This window comes from Lycorma delicatula, chromosome 1 (genome assembly GCF_047948215.1).
Source record: "Lycorma delicatula isolate Av1 chromosome 1, ASM4794821v1, whole genome shotgun sequence".
NCBI classification, from domain to species: Eukaryota; Metazoa; Arthropoda; class Insecta; order Hemiptera; family Fulgoridae; genus Lycorma; species Lycorma delicatula.
In genome coordinates, this window is record NC_134455.1 from 141,447,294 (window position 1) to 141,454,372 (window position 7,079).

The 7,079-nt window shown below is 27.6% G+C and overlaps 1 protein-coding gene across 2 annotated transcripts in view; it reads right to left on the reverse strand.

Moving 5' to 3' along the window:
• The window catches only part of LOC142323269 (uncharacterized), a 73,958-nt gene extending 67,144 nt beyond the window's left edge, over positions 1 to 6,814 (reverse strand). The window contains exon 1 of one of the 2 annotated variants that reach the window (XR_012756069.1): positions 6,517 to 6,814. The gene's annotated coding sequence lies outside the window, so the exon portion shown is untranslated. The remainder of the gene's footprint in view (positions 1 to 6,516) is intronic. The other variant, XM_075362699.1, reaches the window with a different exon arrangement.
• Positions 6,815 to 7,079: the final 265 nt, after the last annotated feature.

Below are 7,079 nucleotides of genomic sequence, written 5' to 3' on the forward strand. Positions count from 1 at the left end.
ACGCAAAGGCCGCCAGGTTTTGACTTGCCACGTAAGACATGCTCAACGCTAAACAGAATACGAATTCAGCATGGTAGGTGCGCCTATTTCTTGTATAAATGGGGTAAAACACCTACGCCCCTTTGTGAGTGTGGTGAAAATCAAACTGTTAAACACATCACAGAAGTTTGCCCTAGGACAGCTTATGAAGGGAATCCTGAAGATTTCCTGATGGCGACTCCAGAATCAGTAGCATATATTAATTTGTTAAATCTTGTTTGTAATTTTTGACTGTAACTGGTGTTGTGTTTTGGTACCATACGCTAAATAAAAAAAATGGCATACATAACCTTTTTACGATAAGAATAACGAATGAAAAGACTCTATTGGTAAGAAATAGGCCTGACGTTTCAATAAACCATAAACTATAAATTAAATTTCACAAACACCATTCGCTACTTTCAGGATATTAAAGTGTGCTGTAATTACATATTATTTAATACAGTTTAAAATAATTTTAAATATATCTCCGTTAATATTTTTTAAAGTTATGTCATAAAGAAACTAATGTAATTTCAGGGGTATTAACAAAGTTGAAAATTGTCTAGAAACGTATGCCAGTAACATAACTTGAGGGGTTTACAGTGATGCTACAAGAGTATTTCTATTATAGAAATTTTCAGTAACAGAATTCATTGTTATTTAACGCATAAATCCTTTTTTATAAGTTTTACAAATTAATTGAGTTGATCATCTGGTATTATTTTATTTAAAAATATATTTTTTAAATAACCTGTAATTGATTGCTTAAAACTATATTTATACAATAATTATTGATGATTTGTGAATACGAACGTGATACCGTTATCTACATGTTGAGTGAGATATTTTATTCACAGATATAAAGTTAAACGTGTGCTGAGGCACGTCACAAATTCACTAAGATTTCTAGGTCGACATTTTATCCTTCTTTTTCTTTTGTTATCATCTTTGTTTTAAATTTTGAAGTTAGAAATTGGAATTTTTTTATCTAAAATGAATTATTCAACATTCAAAAATTTTAAAAACCTGAAATATTACGGCACAATCATTATTAAAAATTCAGGGTGTAAAGTAATCAAAAGTTAAAATACCTACAGTCAAAATCAAATTCTATAAAATCATCTAAGTTAAACATCACAACAAATGTAATTTTCTATAAGCTGAAATCTAGAGTACAAATGTTTTCAGGTTAATCATGGAGAAGTTTTGATGGATTTGTTTCTTATACATCGCTCTCCTCGAATCGTGACTTACATGTTGAAAAATAAAAATAAACGAAACAAAATCAAAACACGTCACGTTCACCATTCTTAAGGTACACTGTCCCCTCCTGTTTCTGTCTTCAATGTTCCGATTCCGAGATCTCAGGACTGTAAATACTTGGGTTTTTATCTTGACCGACGACTTACTTCGGCGAAACATATCAAATCTAAGCGGAAACAGTCGGATCTCAAGTTTAAAAATATGTACTGGCTGATAGGACATAGCTCTCGAGAAAGCTTCAAGAGAAAGTAAATTATTAATTTATAAATCAGTTTTAAAGCCTGTTTGGACTTACAGGCTTGAATTGTGGGGTACATCATGCAACTCCAGTGTTGACATACTTGAACGCTACCAGACAAAAACACTGCGAAAAATGCTAAACATACCCTGGTACATAAGCAATAGCCTCATATATAACGATCTCAAGTTGCGAACCGTTCGGCAGGAAATCTCTCTGGTCAGCCTACGGTATCAAAATCGTTTGGATCGGCGCCCGAATTTATTGAATAACACGGTCAGTGATTTTTAAAGATTGCTAAGAAACAATATTCTTAGTTTGCCTTATTGTTTCAATTAGGTGACTTTATGGTCTGGCTGTACGGAGTGTTCTACTTTATTTCTTTCATTTCGTTGTTATCGTTACCAGCTGCTGGGTCTGTGACTACTTAATGTTTGTTCAAATATAGATCTTATTTACTTATTGTTCAATTATCTTGCTGAACAGATTGTAAAGTTGTTGTGTCGTACAATAAAAAAAATAAAAAAAATTGTAATAATAGTTATTGATACTAAAAAAATCTGTTTCAATTCCTAATAAACATTTTTATTAAATTTAAACTTTAATATTAAGATAGATATTTTATCGATGGTACTAAAGTTTCTGCTTACATTTAGTTGACCTGATAATATAAAAGAACAATTCTAAACTGTAGTTCAACTAGTAATCTATCACAACAAATAATATCTCTTACTATATAAGTTATATTTAATCGAAAATTTTCTTTTAATTTATCATAAATAATAATTTAATTTACCAAGGCGTATGATGAACAAAAAAAAATGATTATTAATGATTATAATTTTTTTTCTCTAAAGCAACTCATGAAGTTTGCTTATAAATCATAAATAAGAAAATTAAAAAATAATTATTTATAAGTTTAAGTATTCAACGTTTAGTAAAACATAAAACTTAATTTTATTTTAACGTAAAATAACTGGAAAAATAGCAAACAACATGATGTAAGCATTATTTCTGAAAGAACATAGTATATTGCTGAACTCAAAACATCTCTAAACTAAGCATTTACCCCCTCCCCACCCCGCCACATATTAATCTATTTTTGTACAGTATACAGAGCAAGCAGATTTGCCGTTCTTTAAAATATTTCACGTCAGCTAAAAATTCTATAACCACATCGTTTACAATATTTATTTTTAATTTAAGTAAACACTACCTAATCTTAAGTCTTTTTTTTAAATTAAGCTAAATGGAAGTAATATATAGAAGAACATTAAAAAAAATCACTATTATTTCTTGGAACAGAAACAACAATCTTATATCCTTTTAGTTTAAGTCTGAATAAATTCATTTTTAATTTAAGCACGCATGCGTACGTGATTGAACACACCCATACTTACAGACCAAGAAATTTAAAATCAGGCAACTTACTAGTAATTAGCACGTATACGTATCGCTCGCTACCTTTTTACAAGAATGTTATTTGTCTTTTATACAAAAAAAAATGTTTAAAGAGTTTATTAATTTTTGTGGCTCATAACTTTTATTCAACGTATTAAGACAAAATTATTTTTTTTAAACCCGTTATAAAATAAATCAGTTCGAAAAATATCATTTTTTAAGATATCTATTTAATAAACATACACGTGTACGAGTACCATGTTGACTAATCCCACCAAAACTTATTAGGAGATCAGGAAATATTAATTATCGATATCTCCCTCACCAGTTATATGAGATGTATTCTCACAGTAAGACGAATACCACGAACCTAGTACTTGATATACAAAGGTATTTAGAACTAGTGTATGTCCAAAATATTGTGAACCGTGCAGAATACATGCAAAAAACAATTCTTCTAACAGTTATATCTGACAAAGAATTATTTTCATCTATAATATGTATCATTTTAAGGGATCATATCAATTACTTGAAAGTTAGAAGAAATACAAGTGCATTTTTATATAAAAAAAGGTTTTTCTAATAGAATTGATTTAAAAAACCTAAATCAGATTCCAAGTCAGGATTTTCACTGATAATAATAATAATAATAGATTATATATTAAAACTTTAAAATTTATAAAAGAATTTGTATATTATGTAGATATAAATATGCTTCAAGAAATTTCAAGTAATTTTATGGAAACTTTTGTGAAGTTCCTTCATTTGTTGCAAATTCTTTTCATAAACCTGTAGACTTTAAAACCTAACTAAATACTAAAAAATTTAGTATGTAGACAAAAATAATTATTTTTGATCTCTATCGTGTTTTCCCTTTAAAATGGTTTTGTCAAATTGATTGAAACTGTATATTAAATACTACTCTAATATTTTGAGGTTTGAGGTGATATAATAATTTCACAAATTGTTGTGTTTCTTTGAGGTGATTTTAAATTGTTGTTTCCATTATTTTATGTTATGCTTGAATGTACAAGCACTATAAACATACAAAATGTATACGTCCTTTTTATTTTTGTTCACTTTATTTGCTAATACAAATTCTATTTACGCGTTCATATACACGATTTTAATAGTACGCTTATATAAGCATCAAATACAATAATGTAGCATTCATCAAGCAGTTCAACTTGTATACATCCTTGTGTATTCTTGTTTTGTCCCAAGTATATCCAAATTTTTGTTATCTTCTATACCCTTGTATATACTTGTATAAAAAATGTCTAAGTTTGCAATATTTAAACAGGTGAAACATCAAAGGAATAGTTTATCTCAAAATAACTATTATCCACTACGTAATTTTAAGGAAGAAACACCATTTTACAATTATGTATCTCAGTCTGTTTTATACAATGACCTTTATTAAGGTGCTTTAAGGTACTGTGTTAATTATAAAGGAAACCATCGCAGAGTCAACTAGTTGTATAATTTCTGGAAAAAGCTTATCTAGAGGCTTATTAAAAACTCGAATAAAAACAAATTAGAAGAAAAATAAAATATGATAAATATCAGAATTATTAGTAGGATTTGAATTTCAGAACTTTTATAAACAGCATGCAAAATCACATCATTTATAAATAATCAATCGTAAAACATTGGATACAAAAAAAATATAGAAGAAATATTTTTATGAAATTATTTACAACATTTTAAAATTAATTCTTCAATCTATTTTGATACTTACATCATGTTTTTCAAACCCTAAGAACTTGGGTTCCAGGCACCCACAAGCGAGAATTAATTTGAATAATCATTGAATTGTGAATATATTATTATATATAATAACAATAATGTAATAGTTGTACGCAATAGTAATAATCAAATAATTGTTGAAGTTCTAAAACAATTAGTCATTTAGTTAAATAAATTTAAATATACATTTTTTAAATATTCTTCCATATTTTTTTCCCAGCATGGCATTGAAAATAAATGTATTTCTTCTTTGAGTGACAAATTATTTTAACTTTAAGTCAATTATTTATGAGTAAAAAACTGGTTTTAAAGATCTAAATCTGTATTGCAAATTGATTTTAGTATCAGTTCAAATAATATGTATTTTAATATTAGCAAATAATTTTTGTAAATACTTAATAACCATGTATAATAATATAAAAGTTTCACTATGCGCTAAAAATTAAAATTACTTATTTTTATCATTAAATAATATTTATATTACAACAAGATATTATCTAATAAATTTTAAAAACATATTAAATTTTACTCAAAACTTTCAAGGTTTTGAAAGTATTTAACCCGGTATCTATTAAAAATAGACCTTATTAAACTATCTGGAACAGAAAGTAAACATATTGTCAAAGGTTTTCCTTTCTCAGTTTGAGAAAAGTTTTCAATGTATTCTCACTTTTACGAGAAAATCTCAAAATATTTTTTCTTAATGAATCTATGCACATAATAAGAATATCATATTTCTTCATATTAATGATACAGAAGACTTAGATATGTGAAGTTACTTAAATCAATAAATCGGTGATAAAGTGGTTCCGAGTTTCATATCTGATTATAAAATATATAAAATTTAAACATTATCCGCATTCGTATTACAGATGTAATTATTAAAATAATACTAAAAACATTTTTTTTAATAAAAACAACGTATTAGGTATTTTTTAAATAAATAAATAATAAATAACTGACCTACAAATGAAATATTAATAATCCATTGAAATTTCATACGTCAACATATTACTCTCGCTACATTTTTATCATTTTTGTTTAAACTTTGGAAGTAATTTAACATAGATTAGAATGTTTTTCACTAACAGTAATTAACTAATAAACCTTAATTAATATAGAAATACAATTTATAATAAATATAGGTTATTAATCGAGTAATTGAGCTTCAAATAAATGAAGTTTTAGATGTGCTCTCCAGTAAGGGTATCAGTTAGATAACGAGGAACTCTATATTTAGAATAATAATAAAAAGTTACGTAAATAAATTTAGAACAGTATTAGTAAAAAAAAAAAAAAAAAAATAGTAAAATATCTATCTCTATCTCATTATAAATTTCTATATCTATTGCATCTGTATTTAATCTATTTAAACATGATCTTATCTTTGTTTTGTAAATAATTTAAAAACAAATATAAATTAATTTAAAAAAAAATTCTTTACATGTATAAAACTTGAAAAAACAACTTTTTTGAGAACTGCAATTCATATGAAAAAAATATTCAATGTTTTGTCATAAATATACTAGAATTCTATATATCTAAATAGAAATGTAGAATTATATTTTGGTTTTTTTATTTAAAAGGAATTAAATAATATTGTATAAAAAAATTTATTTTAAATATTAAAACTAATCTGGACTATAAATTATTAAACAATTACTTTCGTCGCGCTTGCGTAAAGGCATATTAATATAATTAGAAAAATTATAAAGATTTTTATTCGATTTATTTTTAAATATATCAATACCTTTATTTTTTGTCTTTATTTATAATAATTAAAATTAAAAAAAAAAAAAATTGCTTATAGCTAAGTTGTACATTTGTAATAACTTGTACAGTACCTGCAGAAGAACAGCGGTGTCCGTCACTGCTAGGAGATCGCGGATGACACTGGACGGGGTAGGAAGAAGGAGGCAGCCGAGGATCTCTCCTGAGAGAGAGGAGAGAGGAGAAAAGGAGAGGAATTGCTCCAAAATTGGGAGTTTCCTCCTCCCACCACACCCCCTCCTAGTGCATATAGTAGCACTAGGAGGGGGAGCCCTTCGTAAAGTGATCTAAGAGGACGACCGTGGCTCTGTCACTTTATATAGCAGAGCGAGCCCGCGGGGGCGTAGCCCCCAACTTCCCCGGGGTCGTCTCCGACTGCGAATACCGGACTGACTGGCAAGAACTCCCTAGAAGAACACCCCCTCTCTCATGTAGTGATATGTTGTGTCATTTTCTTCTCAGTCGTCACCTTCATTATAATCCAAGCCGAATTTTTGTACAGATGCATGTTTTACGCACAATGTGCTCGTTAATTTTTATTTACTTTATCATAAGTATTTTACTTACTAAGATACCATTATTAACTCCGGTTCAACTGACCTTTTAATCTTACACATTTCGATGCCAAATATCTTAT